We start from the raw sequence: 17,714 nt of genomic DNA, 5'->3' as shown, positions 1-17,714 counted from the left end.
AGGACTATCTTTGATATAAGGGAGACTCAGGACCCCTCTTCACATTCTGCGTGAGGGGCATCGTTTCGCGCTACGCCACTGGTCACACAGCACGATAAATCACTGCACGGAAAAAGTTATACAATAGTATCAGTTATGGTTAACATGCCTTCAGTTTAACACTTACGACCAGAAATGTAAAGTCTTGTTTGTAAGATGCTAGTATCGTCAGTCTTGGATATCGAAGAGGAATGTCATTTTAATCTCCCATTTAATTTCAATGTAAAAACAAACACGAGTGAAATGCGGAGTACTTCGGATGAGCACTGGCGATGATTCGCACATAAACAGTTACGCCCAGTGAAATGTCATTTCGAAGTGCCTGGCGGTGTTTGACTTGGCGAGAGGCTGAGTACATGCGAAGGGCGGCTGCGTGGCTCTCGGTTTCCTAACCCTGCGCTGTGGAAAGTTTGCCAAGGAAACAAGTGATTGGCTCCCACACGAGCCGCTGACTGTCTGCCTCGCCTCTCGCCGGCAGTGGAATCTCGCACTGTGTAATTGGAGTCCGGGACTCGCAGCACCCTGCCCCTGTTGACAGTCCGGATGAATGAGTGGATGCTCGTGTTGCGGGGGTTACACACGGCATTCCCCACAGTCTCGTCAGAGCTGCCGTGGCGCGAGCGCCAGTGACAGACACATCCCTTGAAGTGCGCCGAGCTGGAAGTTTAGACACACTTCAGCGCCAGGCTCTGGTTTTTAGTGGTCACATTTTCCTGGGACGGCTCCGGGCGCGGTCTGCGACGCAGGAGCGCCCTCTGCTTAGCTCTCTTGTGCTATTCACCGGAGAGAAGCGACAGGCGCAGGGCTGATGCGGGAGATTGCTTATCTAGGACTGACTGTTATCACTGCGAGAGCCATTTCGTTATCCAGCCGGGGATAATAAGCAGGTACATTACTTTCCGTGTTTTTTTGTGTGATCACCACCCTCTTTGGACTGACTACAAAGTTTTTGTTCGTTTTTCTTGTGATCTGAAAGAAGGCTCGTTTTCCATCCTGCGGACACGTGGATGGGTATTATGCATGTGTCCATACTAACTTTTACTTCTTTTTGAAGTTATGGAAATGCTATCTGAGAGAATGCTGTCAGTGTGCTTTTGTACTATGTTACGAACGTATGTATGTTTGCTTAAAATGCACGCATAGTCGAATTTGAGCTACTTTAGTTCCTGCTACATTTTGAGAAATTTCTTGTTTACATTTATTTTTCTACCCGTCAATTTGTAACACCTAGTCATGCTTCGTGTGCGCATTGCCATGAAGTAAAACTGCGCAATGCTGCCTAGAGTTCTGTAAATTATAACTTAATGAGCTTTGAGTTGTTGATTACGACAATATATATCGCTATTGGGTTAGACTATAGTCGTTTCAAGACACTGTCTATTTTATTTATAGAAACCTGACGCACTGCTTCAAGCGCTATCATAGTGGCGATACTACGAGCCTTACGCAGGCAGTGCGCACTGCAATGTGTAGGTGAATTTAGCGCTTCTGCTCTTGCATTAACACTAACCGCATTTTCCATTTGCACTGTCCTCGGGGATAGTGAGTCATTGTGTTTTTGTGGTGGAGTTATTTTAGCAAATCCATGGTCGTGACAAAAGTTTCGAATTAAGCCTCATCATCCAGGGTGTGTGGTTTACGGCAACAGGGTAGGGAAAGGGACGGTCGCTTCTTTTTACGTTCCGTTGTTTGAGTGCGATAAAAAAAGACCCCAGGCCCTTGCTCGTGTGTGCTCAGTATAGAACACTGTAAAGAAAAGTTGATACCAGAATGCTGTTGTTTGTTTAAAACTGCATGATGTTGTTCCGCGCTAGAAGAATTTAATGTAGGATTTTTAGAATTATACAGCGCTCATAACAAGTGCAAGTTCAAACCGTGAAGGGTATTTTCAGCGTGTTTCTGGTGACGTTTATGTTGAATTATCGAAATACCTCTATCACACCCCATTGGGCGACTTAAACACCCCGCGTCCCAGTCAAAAGAACTAGAGAGGTCATCATTAGCCTACGGCGATGCTGCTGCTCGTTGTTGTCACCACATTCCATGAACTGCCCCAAACCAAGCTGCCCGTCAGGGCTCACATGCTGATGACCAGACCCAGAGGCCACCAGTGTCCTTCGGGGCCAGTGACACACACTGTCCATGTGCACCCAGCTCACGAGGCGTCCTTCAGGGCACACATACTGAGGGCCAGATCCAGAGGCCACCAGTGTCCTTCGGGGCCAGTGACACACACTGTCCATGTGCACCCAGCTCACGAGGCGTCCTTCAGGGCACACATACTGAGGGCCAGATCCAGAGGCCACCAGTGTCCTTCGGGGCCAGTGACACACACTGTCCATGTGCACCCAGCTCACGAGGCGTCCCTTGAGCTCACATACTGATGACCAGATCCAGAGACCACCAGTGTCCTTCGGGACCAGTGACACACACTGTCCATGTGCACCCAGCTCACGAGGCGTCCTTCAGGGCACACATACTGAGGGCCAGATCCAGAGGCCACCAGTGTCCTTCGGGGCCAGTGACACACACTGTCCATGTGCACCCAGCTCACGAGGCGTCCTTCAGGGCACACATACTGAGGGCCAGATCCAGAGGCCACCAGTGTCCTTCGGGGCCAGTGACACACACTGTCCATGTGCACCCAGCTCACGAGGCGTCCCTTGAGCTCACATACTGAGGGCCAGATCCAGAGGCCACCAGTGTCCTTCGGGGCCAGTGACACACACTGTCCATGTGCACCCAGCTCACGAGGCGTCCCTTGAGCTCACATACTGATGACCAGATCCAGAGACCACCAGTGTCCTTCGGGACCAGTGACACACACTGTCCATGTGCACCCAGCTCACGAGGCGTCCTTCAGGGCACACATACTGAGGGCCAGATCCAGAGGCCACCAGTGTCCTTCGGGGCCAGTGACACACACTGTCCATGTGCACCCAGCTCACGAGGCGTCCTTCAGGGCACACATACTGAGGGCCAGATCCAGAGGCCACCAGTGTCCTTCGGGGCCAGTGACACACACTGTCCATGTGCACCCAGCTCACGAGGCGTCCCTTGAGCTCACATACTGATGACCAGATCCAGAGACCACCAGTGTCCTTCGGGCCAGTGACACACACTGTCCATGTGCACCCAGCTCACGAGGCGTCCCTTGAGCTCACATACTGATGACCAGATCCAGAGACCACCAGTGACCTTCGGGGCCAGTGACACACACTGTCCATGTGCACCCAGCTCACGAGGCGTCCCTTGAGCTCACATACTGATGACCAGATCCAGAGACCACCAGTGACCTTCGGGGCCAGTGACACACACTGTCCATGTGCACCCAGCTCACGAGGCGTCCCTTGAGCTCACATACTGATGACCAGATCCAGAGACCACCAGTGACCTTCGGGGCCAGTGACACACACTGTCCATGTGCACCCAGCTCCCAAGGTGTCAGTCGTGCTCACATACTGATGACCAGACACACAGGCCACCTGTGTCCTTCGGGGCCAGTGACACACACTGTCCATGTGCACCCAGCTCACGAGGTGTTCGTCGTGCTCACATACTGATGGCCAGATCCAGAGACCACCAGTGTCCTTCGGGGCCAGTGACATACACTGTCCATGTGCACCCAGCTCACGAGGCGTCCCTTGAGCTCACATACTGATGACCAGATCCAGAGACCACCAGTGACCTTCGGGGCCAGTGACACACACTGTCCATGTGCACCCAGCTCACGAGGCGTCCTTCAGGGCTCACATACTGATGACCAGATCCAGAGGCCACCAGTGTTCTTCGGGGCCAGTGATACACACTGTCCATGTGCACCCAGCTCACGAGGTGTTCGTCGTGCTCACATACTGATGACCAGATCCAGAGGCCAACAGTGACCTTCGGGGCCAGTGACATACACTGTCCATGTGCACCCAGCTCACGAGGCGTCCCTTGAGCTCACATACTGATGACCAGATCCAGAGACCACCAGTGACCTTCGGGGCCAGTGACACACACTGTCCATGTGCACCCAGCTCACGAGGCGTCCTTCAGGGCTCACATACTGATGACCAGATCCAGAGGCCACCAGTGTTCTTTGGGGCCAGTGATACACACTGTCCATGTGCACCCAGCTCACGAGGTGTTCGTCGTGCTCACATACTGATGACCAGATCCAGAGGCCAACAGTGTCCTTCGGGGCCAGTGACACTCACTGTCCATGTGCACCCAGCTCACAAGGTATCCGTCGTGCTGCATGCAGGTTTCGGTGCCTGAAGAAGTGTGTTGCTTCTCTGGTGTTTGTGGTGATGGGACATGCCCCATTAATGCGCTCTTTATAGATAGGGGCATCGCAGGGATTGGTAGGGGTATGAGCAATGGGTCCAGCTGGGTCATTTTCTGCCAGCTGACTGATGCTGCAAGTGCACGTGACAGTTCTTTGACTTTTGAGTCATGTCTGTTGAAGGTCACACCTGTCCACAGAAATGTGTGTTACCTTGGTTCTTCATGACACTGCATCGCATAAGAGCAGTGGTATTGCTTGTAAAATGTTGCGGTGTAAAATGTTGCGGTGTTGCATCTTCTCAAGGTAAACCATGCAGGTGCACAAAGTAAATCACTGCTGTTTTGGGCCATGCCACATGGTAGACGCTTCTCTGCTTGCACATCAGTTCCAAGAGGTTTGTATCTCTGTAGACCATGCACAACCTACTCAGTGGAGGTTGGCGGCTATAGTTAAGTTGGGCCATAAAGAAAGTGAGAGAACTAGAAACAAGCGACGAAAACCGCGGACAACAAAGCAAACCTATCCAGGTGCTATTAGCTAAAGAGGGAACAGTAGAAGAGTATGTATGTAGATCGCTTCATAAAACGGGGGCACAAAGAAGCAGAAACCTACATTACAGCGGACACTGATCTGTCCTGCCAGCAGACGTCATGGGGCAGGTTGTACCAATGGAAGGAACATGTTAATAGGATGAAGCAGGTTGCATGACAGTAAAAGTGCAGAGTGCCATTTGTTGATAAATCAAGGTGACAGACAGGAATGTACAAACATAGCTGGGGGATGACTTTGTAGGGGAGATATCAAGATGAAGTGGTAGAAAAGAGGAAGAGGAGAACAGAGTCTAATGCTTCGGAATGAGTTATCATTAAGGGAGTCAGTAGGGACCAAAAGGACAACGACATGTCCGTGGCAGCACATGCAAAGACCAGACAGCAATGGGTGGGCAATCCGTTGAGGAAGGGGCACGCAGAGGAAGTTGACAGCCAAATATATGGCACACAAATCAAGCATTAGAAAAACACCAGTCAGGCCTAACATAGAAGTTACAAGACAGGACTAAAGAGAGTCAGAACAGCTTGGCATGGATAACAAAAGAAGGACATGCATTCTGGAAATAGCCCATTTTGGGAAACGTATGTATATTAAAAATTAAGGGCCCCCTGTTGCCTCTGGGCCATCGGTTGCATGCAGGAGGGCACATGTTGTGCTCCCCTGTGTGCATGCACCCCAGTACCTGAACGGCATGGATTGCCCTAGTCCATGCTGTGCAGGTACTGTCTTTGACGTTTCCATTGCAGTGCCCATTTCATAGGCTCCACTGTGGAAACACCAAAGAACCTCTTGCCAGTGACTTAAAAAGTCATAAAATGGTCGGTGGTGCGCATACGGGTTTGGTGGTGCGGCAGTGCAGTCCCGCCGCTGTACCACCAAACTTGTAATCAGGGCCTTAGACCATATACAGCAAACTGTACAAGTCAAATGCTGGCCCGTTGAATCACATATTCTATATCAAACAACGTTTTATGGCATAGAAAGGTGGTATCATAACCACCGGTATTTCTGTTCATTAACCCCATAGAACCAAGAAGGTGTGAGACGACTGGAGAAAGCTTGATGCAGTTTACAGCAGTAGCTGACTAGCTGGGTGGAGGCTTGCTAATACAGGACAGTCATGCCTCAGCAAAAGGGGGCTCTTCCGTTCTTTTGTAAGGGAAGAAACAGCCACATTGTTGCATGAAGAGAAGTCCTGCCAGACACATCTAATTGAATTGGCAACCCGGAAAATGACAAAGGAAAAACACTGGATGGAATATACTGAAGATTTAAGAGAAACCTTGAAACAGCCCTACACTGAAGAACAGCGAATACACAAAATAATCTTAGAATGAGAGCCAGGTGTGTAAACTGTCTTAGAAACTTGCTGATAGTTATCACGAGAAATTCACTTAACATTTTTGGAAAGTAGGGCATACAATTCCAAGGCTAAAATGTTGGAAGTCATTTAACGTTTTGATAGTCTGTATCATTCCAGGACTATTAGTTTGATAGTAAGTGTCTTGCACAGACAGTGAGTAGGCAATTTAGGTACGTGGCAGAATCTACCTAATGTATGTAGCTTTGTTATGAGACAAAATGGGGGGATGTGCATCCTTTGGGTGTTATATGCTTTCCACATAGCCACAGCAAATGGAGGGTAAACACATAGTTTAGATACTTCAAATTTGGAACTTATTACTCAAATACAACAGAATCAAGAGAGATCTTTGACCTCATCGATGATACAATTTGAGAGACTTTTTTTTAAGCTTCTCTGAACCTAAGAATGTCAGAAAGTTCATAACTGTAGTGCTGAATGTCCGAAAGAAACAAGGTAAATGTGTTTTAATATAGTAATAAGTGCTTGATACAAACTGCCAACAGATGTGTTTTAGACTTAAAGATTTGCAACCAGAAATCTTACATTATGACCTGTGGCCCTAAAAAAACCTGCACACGAACATTCTTAATAGGGGGGATTCACATAGACAAGGCTCCAAACGTTAACTATTGAGGAATACTATTGGCCCCTTACCTAAAATGGGACAACCTACTTACTCAAAGGTCACAGATGTTTGCAGGGGCTTCTGAGTCAGTGTTTAGATTTGCAAAGTTAGACCATAAGCCAATTAAAGAACTTATATCACTGTATAAAAGCTGATGTCTCTCAGTAGGGGCATATGGAGCAGGAGAAGGGGGTAACGCTAACTTGAGAAATTTGCAATCCCTAGAAAATACATTTCTGTGCAGGCTGTTTGGCAATCCTAAAACTGCCACAAGTTACATCTCACACAAAGAATTCGGCACCCATTTCCTGGAGGACCACATGAGGATTACACCTCGACTCGTGGATAAAATTGCGGTCCTCAACAGAGACTGGTTTCTTCCTTCTGGTCCTGGAGGACTGTGCAAGGCTAGATAATATGGCTTCAATTCCCTGGGTCACCTATGTTAAACCAGCCTTTCAAGACCTGTTACGCCTGACGTTTGCAATTCACCCCTCAGCATTGAAAACTTGCACCAAGGGGAAAGTAAAGACCTTATTTTACAAGTTTCACAATGATGCTAGAATAGCAAGATCTGTAGCTATAAACACTGTTCAACGATATGCACCGTTTTCAACTACTGATCAGGTGGAATCATACTTACCATGGATCACACACTTTAAATATAGATTCTATCTTATACGCCTGAGATTACGCACAATGCACTTTCGAGTTGCATTTCCGATAACAGGTTACTTGTCTACTGCCTTAGCTTGCTGTCCATGCGATCCCCTCTCACTACAACCAACAACTGATTTTATGCTGTTTTGTAAATTGTATATTATCTTGAGAATACGTTTCCTGCGCCCTATTTTGCGATCCCAAAGTAGTTTATCTCATAAATAAGGCCTGCAATTGTTACAGCATTTAGACACAGAATACAGTTTTACTCAGTGACAACATTCGCTAGGCACTACAGATAAGGAAGAAGTATGCTCTCGGAGGAGGCCAGTATTAAAGATCTCTACCTGGCTACTAATACGCTTAAAAATGATTAATTGCGTTGTCTTAGATCTCTTTGAAGGTATTTGATGAATTACATTTTACAACAGAAGTGGAGCCCCCGCTCCTTCCTTGTAACATATAGGATTCTTTTTTGAGGTTCTTCTTATTAGGTTTACGCTGACGGAGTGCTCTGGTTTGTACTGCGTCCTTACCACCATAGCGGTGTTTTGAACCCGCAGATTGTGCAATACTACACATTATGAAATGCCGACACATAAGTAATGGAATTTATCTTTGCTTTATGTAGATGTTCGTAACTTGTTTTTATTTGCTTTTATGGTCAATATTGACCCAACAAAGTGTATGGCTGACTGGCTGTGTTATAGGCAAACACAGCAGATGAATTTAAAAGGTCTTGAGGGTTATTGAGCAGCAGGTTACATTTAGACATGATGTAGGCTCTAGGTATTATGAGGATGTAAAATAGTAAAAAGAATTGACTAACTATGACAACAAGTGTGACATTGCTATGGAAGAGCAAAAAAAGATGGCAATTATAGTGAATTGTGGTAAACATGCTTTTTCCCATAGACACAGTCATTAACAATGGAGAAGATACACCATTATGCTCTATAAATGGAAAATTATTTACTCGATATAACTTATTGACTACTAGCAGCCATTAGCCTACTGCCCCCTTTTTACACATATGCAATATTATTATATTTTAGTGTAATATTTTGTATGAGTAAATCCAATTCGAATGTTGGAACTGGTCATTCCTGGGTATTTCCTTGGTATGTTTGAGAATAGCCATAAACCCTCAAGATTGTGGATATTCTCAAACTGTTTTCCACCTTGGAAATGGTCAGAAATGTACTCCTCCGCAGGCAGGAGTAAATCCTCTCTTAAAATATGAAGGGGGGTATAACACCCCTAATATTGGTGGGGTCTTGAGAAATTGAGTGTTGCTATGGATTTCCATTTATTTGCACAGAAATGGTGACATTTCCGCATGCTTAATTGTACAACACACAATATCGCATAGGTGGGAAGACTTGCACAAATGCAAAAAACAAGAATTAATCAAGTTTTTCCTGGAGCAAGCGTTCTGCATGTTATGAAAACGTTATTCTTTATTTTGGTATTTGATTAAAAAAAAAAGTATATATATATATATATAAGCAAATGGATACACAATATGCGATAGGATAAGGTGCCACTGCTCAAGGTACAAGTAAGATCATGAGTGACCAGTAATGCCGTTCCGTTTTTTAGGTGTGACTTGAGAGTACAGCTGTCGGCCTACCACATGTGATCTACAGAAAAATAACTCAGAACGCTACTGAGAGGGGGCGTTGGCTGTGCCCAAGCATTAATATTCCTGAGTACAGTCTTTGATTTTGCAGATGTGTACTTCTGCTGAAAAAGAGTGCCTGCATTACAGTTTTTGCCCTGGGAGAAGGCTCATGCTCAGCCCTGCAGACCCGAGAAGGTTATGGTGGCAAGCTAATGATCAAGGCTATACTCCTGATACTATGAAATGTTATGAGAAATACAGTAGGCCTAACTTACTCATTGTGAAAAGCATATGTTAAAAACAACAGAAATTTCAGGGAGGATTGTTAAACTATGTTTAGGATATCTTTTGTTACTTTGAATCTGACAGATTGCTGTAAGAGGCAAAGGTTTTGCTGTTATTGAATCCTTTTGACAAATCCTGGTGTGAAAAGTTTGCACTCTGGGAATCCTTGTTGTGCCCTCTAATAAGGGGCTACATGTTGTTTTGCCAATTATAATTATGTACGCATTTCTAATTTTAAAACTGTAAGCTTGATGATTGCCTTGTAGGAAAGTCTATGCAGTAGGCCTGAGCTGGTTGTGGCAACAAGCCAAAGAGAAAGGCAATAGACCTGAATGGTGCATTGGAAATTGTTATGTCAGATGCCAAAGTTCTGATCTGTTTATTGTAAAAAGGTGCATTAGACAGCAGGCCTGACCAAATTCGCAGTAATAAGCATACTTTAAAGCCAATAGGCCTTTAATTGTGAATGTGGACTTACTCAGTGTTAAAGGAAGTAGACAAGCATTTTGTCACATGGAGCCCAACAGATTAATGTCCTAGTGAAGTTTTTTGATGTTGGTTACCCTCTTGATAAGCATTTCGGGTAGAGGAGCTGCACAACCCTTGTTAGACTGTCTGAACAGGCTGTTTATCGTTCTGCCAACTGTAATTGTGCACATAGTTGCAATTTTATGACTGTATGCCGGACAGTTGGCTTGTGGGAAAGATAATACTCATTATAATAGCCCTGAATTAGTTATGGTGACACTTCATTGATAAATACAGCATGCCAGATTGGTTTATTGGGAAAGTAATATTAGAAGCCATAGCTCTAATCTGTCCATAATTGAGGGAATGACAAAAGAAACATGTTACATGAAATCTAACAAGTTGCTGAAGTAGAAAAGCATGTTGGTGTTGATGCCCCCTCTGACACACCCTTGGAGCAGCAGATTTGCAGTGTGCTAATCCCTGGTAAGCACTTCTAGGAGGGGTAGGATATTGTTTTCCAACTGTCATTTTTCAAGTATTCCATATATGCCTAAACTTTGTGAGAAAAGTCATGAACTAAACAGTAAGCCCAATTGGTTTTGGTGATAAATCATCACAGAGGTTCAGGCCCGATTGGTTCATGTCATATGTAACAGGCCTGATGTGTATTACTAGAAGTTACAACAAAGACTGTAGGCCTGACTTACCTATTCTGAAAAGCATATTGTATCTAATAGTTCTTTATGAGTGTGTTGTTATTACATCATCTTAAATACTTTGGACAGGTATTCCGCTACATGGAATCTCACATTTGAATATACTAAGGTTTATGCTGATGTTACCTCATCTGACACACTTTGGTAGTAGCAGATTATCACTATGAAAATCCTCAACCGATGCTCTTAAAATAGCCTAGAATACTGCGTTGGCAAAAGGCATGTGTGTTTTTTCACGATGGTCCACTATATCAGTATAAAACATTAGCAAAGCCAAATAGTTCCATAAGGCAAGGCCTATTGGCTTTGCCGATGTATGTTTTGTTGTGTTTCTTTTGAGCTTTCAGCAGCTCTACAGATAGTGCCACTAAACAGGTCATTTGCCACTCATTTCATCTGCAGTGTACTGCATCACAAACAACCAGTGTGCACATGATATCATTGTTTTACTGTTCAAAGATCATTTCTACATTTATAAGTGATAGGTTAGCCATTTGGGATCAGTATAACACTACAATTGTGCACAGTTCCGAGATCACCTCCAACTGCGATGTTTATTGAGAGACCTTCTGGGATAGTATTTCCATAAAGTATTATTTTAACCACCCCAAGATGGCTAAACAAACTTTTTCTTATCCTGATGGCCATGGTGGAACTGGAAAACAATGAAACACTATGTACTATAGCATTGCTAGAAAGATGCTCATTGCTATGCATAACTTTATTATTATAACTTTATTATATTCTGTAAGCATATGCCTGCTACGTTAATGTGGTAGTATGTTTTCTTGTTTTACTGTTACTGTTTTAATTTATCTTTCACATGCCTGTTAAGTTGTGTGGGCTTTATCGTGGGTGGGTGACTGAAAGGATAAATGAGTGCAAGAAAGAGCGACACAGTACATGTATGATGAGTTGCTAACTGCCTTAACATAGCGGTTGTCAGTGAATGAGTGGATGCGCAAAGAAGAAGTTTTTGATGCAGAGTTCTTAGTGCCAAAGGCAATTAATGATCTACTGTATTGAAACCACCTATATATCCTGCAGACAGAAAATCCTATATGGTGATATAAATGTTCAAGATATATGTACTCCCTGATGAAGTCCTTGTTGAGGGGCGAAACGCAATGGCTGGGCTGGATGTTTCTATTTTGTGAAGAATACATTTCTTTCTGAAGACTCACCTCTATGTCTTCTTCTGTGTCTATGGAGAAATGGAAACATATCCTGACCTATCTGGATAAACTTTGTTGTGATTGAACTGTCTTTTTGTTCTAAATAATGGTATTAATATAACGGTCCAGTAATTATTTTGGTAGCGATCCCTATTGCAATTTTTCTTTTACAGTACAAGGCTTGGGAGCAGTTGGGCCTATTTCTGGTGCAGCACTGAATAAGAAAATTTGAGTATTAAAACTTGTGCGGTCATCGAAGGCCTACAACTGCTCTGGATGGTTTCTGTGTCTATTTAACCTAGCCTGCTATTTTAGAGAAGTTGCAATTTAGTTTAAACGCCAACATTATTACACAAGGCTAACACTTGGATTCAAAATACATTTTGCTGCTGTGACCAAATCAGTCTTTCTATCTTGCCTGAAATTTTGCAACTTAATGCATCTTGACCTACCCCTGGCACTTGCATTGATATTCTTTGCAGACATGGAATATTTTTTTAACATCTCTATGGTCAGTTTCAACTGATGTATTTGAGGCTACTGTCTGTATACATTACAAGGGAAGTGCACAGTCCACAGAGAGTCATGGAATGCAAGAGAATATAGGCTCCAAAAAGTAACAAAATAAAGAATTGAGTGTGTAGCCTAGAGAGTACAATAACTAAGTTATTCTCTTTTCATGGACTGTTGATAGCTTCCACCTCTCGGTCTGACTCCAGGTTTTGATACCGTCCTAGTTTGGAGGAGCAAGATTACAGTAAACCCCACTAATTATTACTCAGGCTATAGAGATGCCCGAGGATTTCCATGGAGCATAAATCGAGGACCGGAGGTGACAGATTATAAATTATTTTGTAAATGCAACAGAAAACCATCGTTAGAGCAGGAGAATTTAGCTTAAAATAAGTGCCTTCATCTACACTAGACACTAACAGGGAAATACTTCAAAGAATGAAATGTAGGAAAATATGCCTTTTCTTAAACGTTCAAAATGAATAGTCAAATGTGGCTGTGGCCCCCAGGCGGCATATGATGACAAGACTCCCCCGCATGCCATTTATGACAAGTGCTACCTTGTCAAGGATCCGATATTGGAGCTTTGCGGCCTTGTTGGTTTCACTTTTAAAGGCAGCGTATTCCATGTTTGAGTTCCACTCTTCTGCTAATTTTAGGGTATGAATGGCCTGCTGTAGAACAATAGGCCATGAAGTTTTGCTGTAAGGCTGTTTATCAATTTCTAACCAGCACGGACAAGCTACTGTGTCAGGTGTGGATAATCTAAGCTTCCTGCACAATTTAAGGAGAGACCCGCTCCTCAGTGGACCTTGGTGGAAAAGGCCAAATTCCAATCTGACCGGAGATTGCAAGATGACTTGTGGCAAAACAAATAACTTCTTAAAAGGATCGATTGAAGTGTATTTAATATCATTGTGTCAATCCTTTTCATTAATTTGGAGCCACAAGTGATGGATGGTAAAAACTTTTGCTTGAATAACCTGAAGCAGATGATGGTGCGATGTGCTGCATAACGTTTTTGTAGCAATTTGCAGTAGCTCTTCTGGAAGAAAGGTGCTCTCTAAAGGTTAGTTTGGAGTCCTGGTACACTCCTAAATACTTATATGATTTAACCAGTCCAGTGGCTTTTCAGATGAAATAGGGGGTTGTTCTTAAGAATGTAGTCGAGAAATATGCCACTTTAATTTTGTTTTGATTTATTTCATCTCCCCAGTTGGTCTATGAGAGGCTGAAACACATAAAGTAGTTCCCTTTAATGTCAGAGAATACTATGACAATGTGTGCTTTTTTGAGACCAAGACAGCTTTTTTGCCTTTAGCCAATGTTTTGTTTAGATTGATGAGAGCATGGCAAAATAAAAGAGGAATTACTAAAAAGCTGGCGGCCAACACCAGACCTATTGGCTTTGCTATTGTTTGTTTGGATCTGTAGCCACAGGTAATGGAAGTCATAAACAATGAGCCTGGTTAAGAGTGCTTCAGATTTTAGACATGGAGATACTATAGACCATAGACGGAATAATCGATTCCAGCCGGTACATCCACATATAAATCTACCTATTCAGAGAGTTTAATCCTGGAATTGAGAATAACCAAGCAAAATCAGAATTATTAGGTTTAAATTAGCATGGTTGTCCTGGAATGTTGGACCATCCCACTTCCGTTTACCATCTTCTCTTAGCAGGTGCTGTATCGGAGCAGGAGCCAAAGCAGGCCATGGGGTGGGGGTCGAGGTGCCAGCAGCGGATTGCTTCTCCCCTGTGCTCGCGGAGGTGTTTGTGCCTGCAGCCACTGCCTGGGTCGGCACCAAACATTTACCACTTGGCTTCCCAAACCTATTAATACCAAGAACTAGGCCACTTGTGATTGGACAGGCCAGTATTCTATCTGCTTTGTAATCAGGCCCAACAATGTCAAAGATAATATTCTTCAGCAACAGAATTGTTGCTGCTTGGTCATGCTGTGCATAATCACTCTCATTATAACAATTGCATTTCAAAATAAGGCTGTCTAATTACTAGATGTGTGTTAACTGGGCTTAGGAAATGTACCTTTTCCATTCCTTCCCACGGCCAATCTGATAGGTTTCATAGCTCACAAGTAACCTTTAATTGTATGCAAAAATAAAGACGTTAGTGTCAAAGTCCTCCATTATACACACCCAGTGCGATACATATTTTGAAAGCTTCATATTTTGCTATAATTTCCATATCAGGCAACACTCATTACAACAATGGCAAGCTGGCAGGCTATGATTGGTTCACCAATGCTGAGAAATGCACCAACGTCCACTGACCTCTCTACGCCAACAGTACTGCATTGAAATGGGAACAGTAGTGAAAACATTTTTCTTGTATAGTGTATGTGATTTTAGATAAGCACATAAAAACCAGAGAGGTTGTGAACTTTCCTGGACTACAAAACAATGCCATGTTTGGTGATGTCTTTATGGTTCCTATTAAGTAATTGGAGTCAAAGACCATTTGAAGGAGTTAAAGAAGGAATCATGTCACTTACTTTACCCATGCCATTTTGGTGAAATTACATTCATAAGTATTCCTTCCTTGAACAACATATCCCAGGGAAGTCATTTTTTTCATAGGATCATGAAGCCGGCAAGAGTTTACAAGAGTGAAGGTCCACTGAGCTAAGCATCTCAAGTGTGACAATTGGAAATACTGTAGAAACACATCTAAATCCCATGGAAAAGTGAAGTGAGCAAACCTCGGGAGGAGAGAAGGTAAAATTTGCAAAAAGTGAATCACAAGGATCTCACCATCACTCATTTTGCACAGTGCTCCAGTAATGCCTTAATTGCAGTCTGTCGAGCCCACAAATGGGGCACAGATAGATTTTGCATCCTGCTTCTCAAAGTCTATGCAGAGAGTGAAAGAAGCTCCATTGGTAGACCCCCTGCCTGCCAGAGAGGGAAAGGAAACAAGAGAAGTCACCAATCTATAAGAAAGATTGGAAACCGTGAAGGTCAAGTTTAAAGGGCACGTCCTTCCTCAGAATATGCAACAGCAACTGAGGGATCAGCTGAAATGGAGGAATGACATAAAGGAGGAGACATGTGCAATGCACGTACAGAGTGGCTACCGAAAGTCCCTGAGAATGGGAAGTGAGAATGTAACCTGGGGAGCAGAGCAGTCCCAAGCGATGCAACAAGGTTGTGAAACTCTCCCCAAATCTGTTTCAAACGGCCATGAAGATCACTTTATTGAAGGGCAAGATCGGGGGAGGATGGAAAAACTGCTCAGCCTCTGCCTTATCATTATCAGGATCACTCATATGGAACTCCCTCAGGGGCAATAGACAGCCTCCTTCCACTCCCTCAACTGCTGTGTCACTAGAGTGAGAGCTCTGCACTGGCCCCCCTTGACAGATGATGTAAGCCTCCATCACCATATTGTCGGTTTGCATCGGGACATGATGATCCATCAGGTAGACTGCAAATGGCAGCAAGCATAAACAGCAGACAGTTCCTGTCAATTGGAAGAATGTGAGTCCTCCACCATAGCATGACTTCCTTAAGTGTTAAGATCCCCTATCATGTCTCCTTAGCTCAAGGAGGCACAATTAGTTGCAACCACCAATGTAGTCACTGATGAAAAGGACATCCCTTGGGTAGAGAGGTGGGTCTAATAATCACTGTAGTTGAAGCCAAAGGGATAGAGTCACTCGATTAGTGCCCGGAAAACCTGAGATATAAGACACCAGTACTGATGCAGATTGGCCAGGAGAGGATGCAGACGTTGGCAGGTCCAAGAAGCAGTGGAGACAAATGGGGCAATGTGCCCATGTACCCACAATCACAGATGGTGTGTATCATGGGAGTACACAGTCAACTTAAACCATTATGCCAGGTCCTCAGGCAGGAAAATGATATACAGATCATTGAAGAAGAGGGCTCCATTGAAGACCTTTTTCTGTGACAGCACCAGTTGACACTTGTGAAGGTTGAGCAGAAATCCATGATGAGTTAAATACAATTGAGGAACATCCAACCCCTTCAGGGCATTCGCAGGGCAGGCAGAAGCTACTAATCCACGAATGGATAAAGTGTCCATCCCTGAAGATGGAACATTTGCAATTAGGGCACCAACTTTGTGAATATATGAGTGTCAGGTAGAAGTCCAAAAGACAAGAACCCACCTAAAAATGTTCCCCATTGACACAAGCTGGAAGAACATCTGATGATCCAGCACTACAGAGGCATAGAGATAGCCATCCTTGATGTTGATGGCTACCACATAAGCCCCAATACCTATCCAAACCCAATTGAGAGGAATGGTCCACTACTGCAGAAGCAACAGAAGTCGCAATTGAAGAGAGCCCTAAAAATGTCAAAGAACAGAATTAGAGGAAGTGCCAGGTGTCACAGAAAGAGGAATCCTCATTTTTTCAAAGATCCTAGTTAGGTTCACATGAAAGCAGTCTCTCAAGGAGTCAAAGGGGAAGGACGCTTTAAAAATGGAACAGCCTCTGCAACCATGAAACATAGTTTGGAATCCAGCTGCTCTTGCTACTGCCCCACAGATGTCCTGTCACGCTGACAAGGATAGGGAGCTTTATAGGCCAAATGTGAGAATTCCTTAAAATGACACAGGTCATAGCATCACTTCCCCCATTGGCTCAAAAGAGGTGCTACAAAATACACTCCACACACTATATGACCTATTCACCCGAACAAGGCCAAGCAACACTTACCTAGAACAATGTCTGGCTCTTATATGCGGTACCAAGATTGTATTGCCAACCAGAGGCAGAAACAAATGCCATGCAGGCATAGAAGCCATCACTGAAACACTTGCTTACTGTGCATGTGTAAGGCATAAACACTACTCCCCATACAGAGTCATAGACACAGGCACCTCCAGAGGCAGGAGTAGCAGTAAACCCATTAGTACCACTGCAGAGGTGCCACAGACAAACACTTGTGCCCTCGCGGCACTCAAACATGTGTGTAGTGACGCATAGCCGCCCTAGAACACAGAGACACACAGATGCCATCTCCACAGCACTTATGGCAGGGATCAAATCATAACTCTCCAGAGGATGATGATGATCCAAACATCTTGGACAGGAAACACAAGGGCCATGACAACGGAGATCCAGCCCATTTGGGGTTAGAAGAGGTGCCAAGTCTTCATCCTGTTGGAGACAAAAAATGAACAAGAGGAATGTTTAGAATGTTAACAAATTACAACCACCTGTATGGCGGGCAGGGTTTGACTTCCAGAATCCAAGTTTTTTAGGTCGAGCCTAGCAGTGCAGATGCACTGCTCTATGAGGTATGCTGTATTTACTCTGGGGGCTTAGACCACACCCACCGCTTTCCATTTTTTCCTCCAAGTAAAAATTGCTTTCTTTTCTTTGACGAAACGTTGCTCATCATCCTGCCTTTGGTTGT

The 17,714-nt window shown here is 44.1% G+C and overlaps 1 protein-coding gene across 2 annotated transcripts in view; it reads left to right on the top strand.

Moving 5' to 3' along the window:
* The first annotated feature begins 455 nt into the window (after positions 1 to 455).
* SEMA3D (semaphorin 3D) overlaps positions 456 to 17,714 on the top strand; it is a 375,590-nt gene continuing 358,331 nt past the window's right edge. The window contains exon 1 of one of the 2 annotated variants that reach the window (XM_085652905.1): positions 456 to 926. The gene's annotated coding sequence lies outside the window, so the exon portion shown is untranslated. Of the gene's footprint in view, positions 927 to 1,030; positions 1,051 to 17,714 lie in introns of those variants that run through there. The other variant, XM_085652906.1, reaches the window with a different exon arrangement.

This window comes from Triturus cristatus, chromosome 4_1, assembly GCF_964204655.1.
Source record: "Triturus cristatus chromosome 4_1, aTriCri1.1, whole genome shotgun sequence".
Classification (NCBI taxonomy): Eukaryota; Metazoa; Chordata; class Amphibia; order Caudata; family Salamandridae; genus Triturus; species Triturus cristatus.
This window is presented reverse-complemented; position numbering and strand designations above follow the sequence as displayed.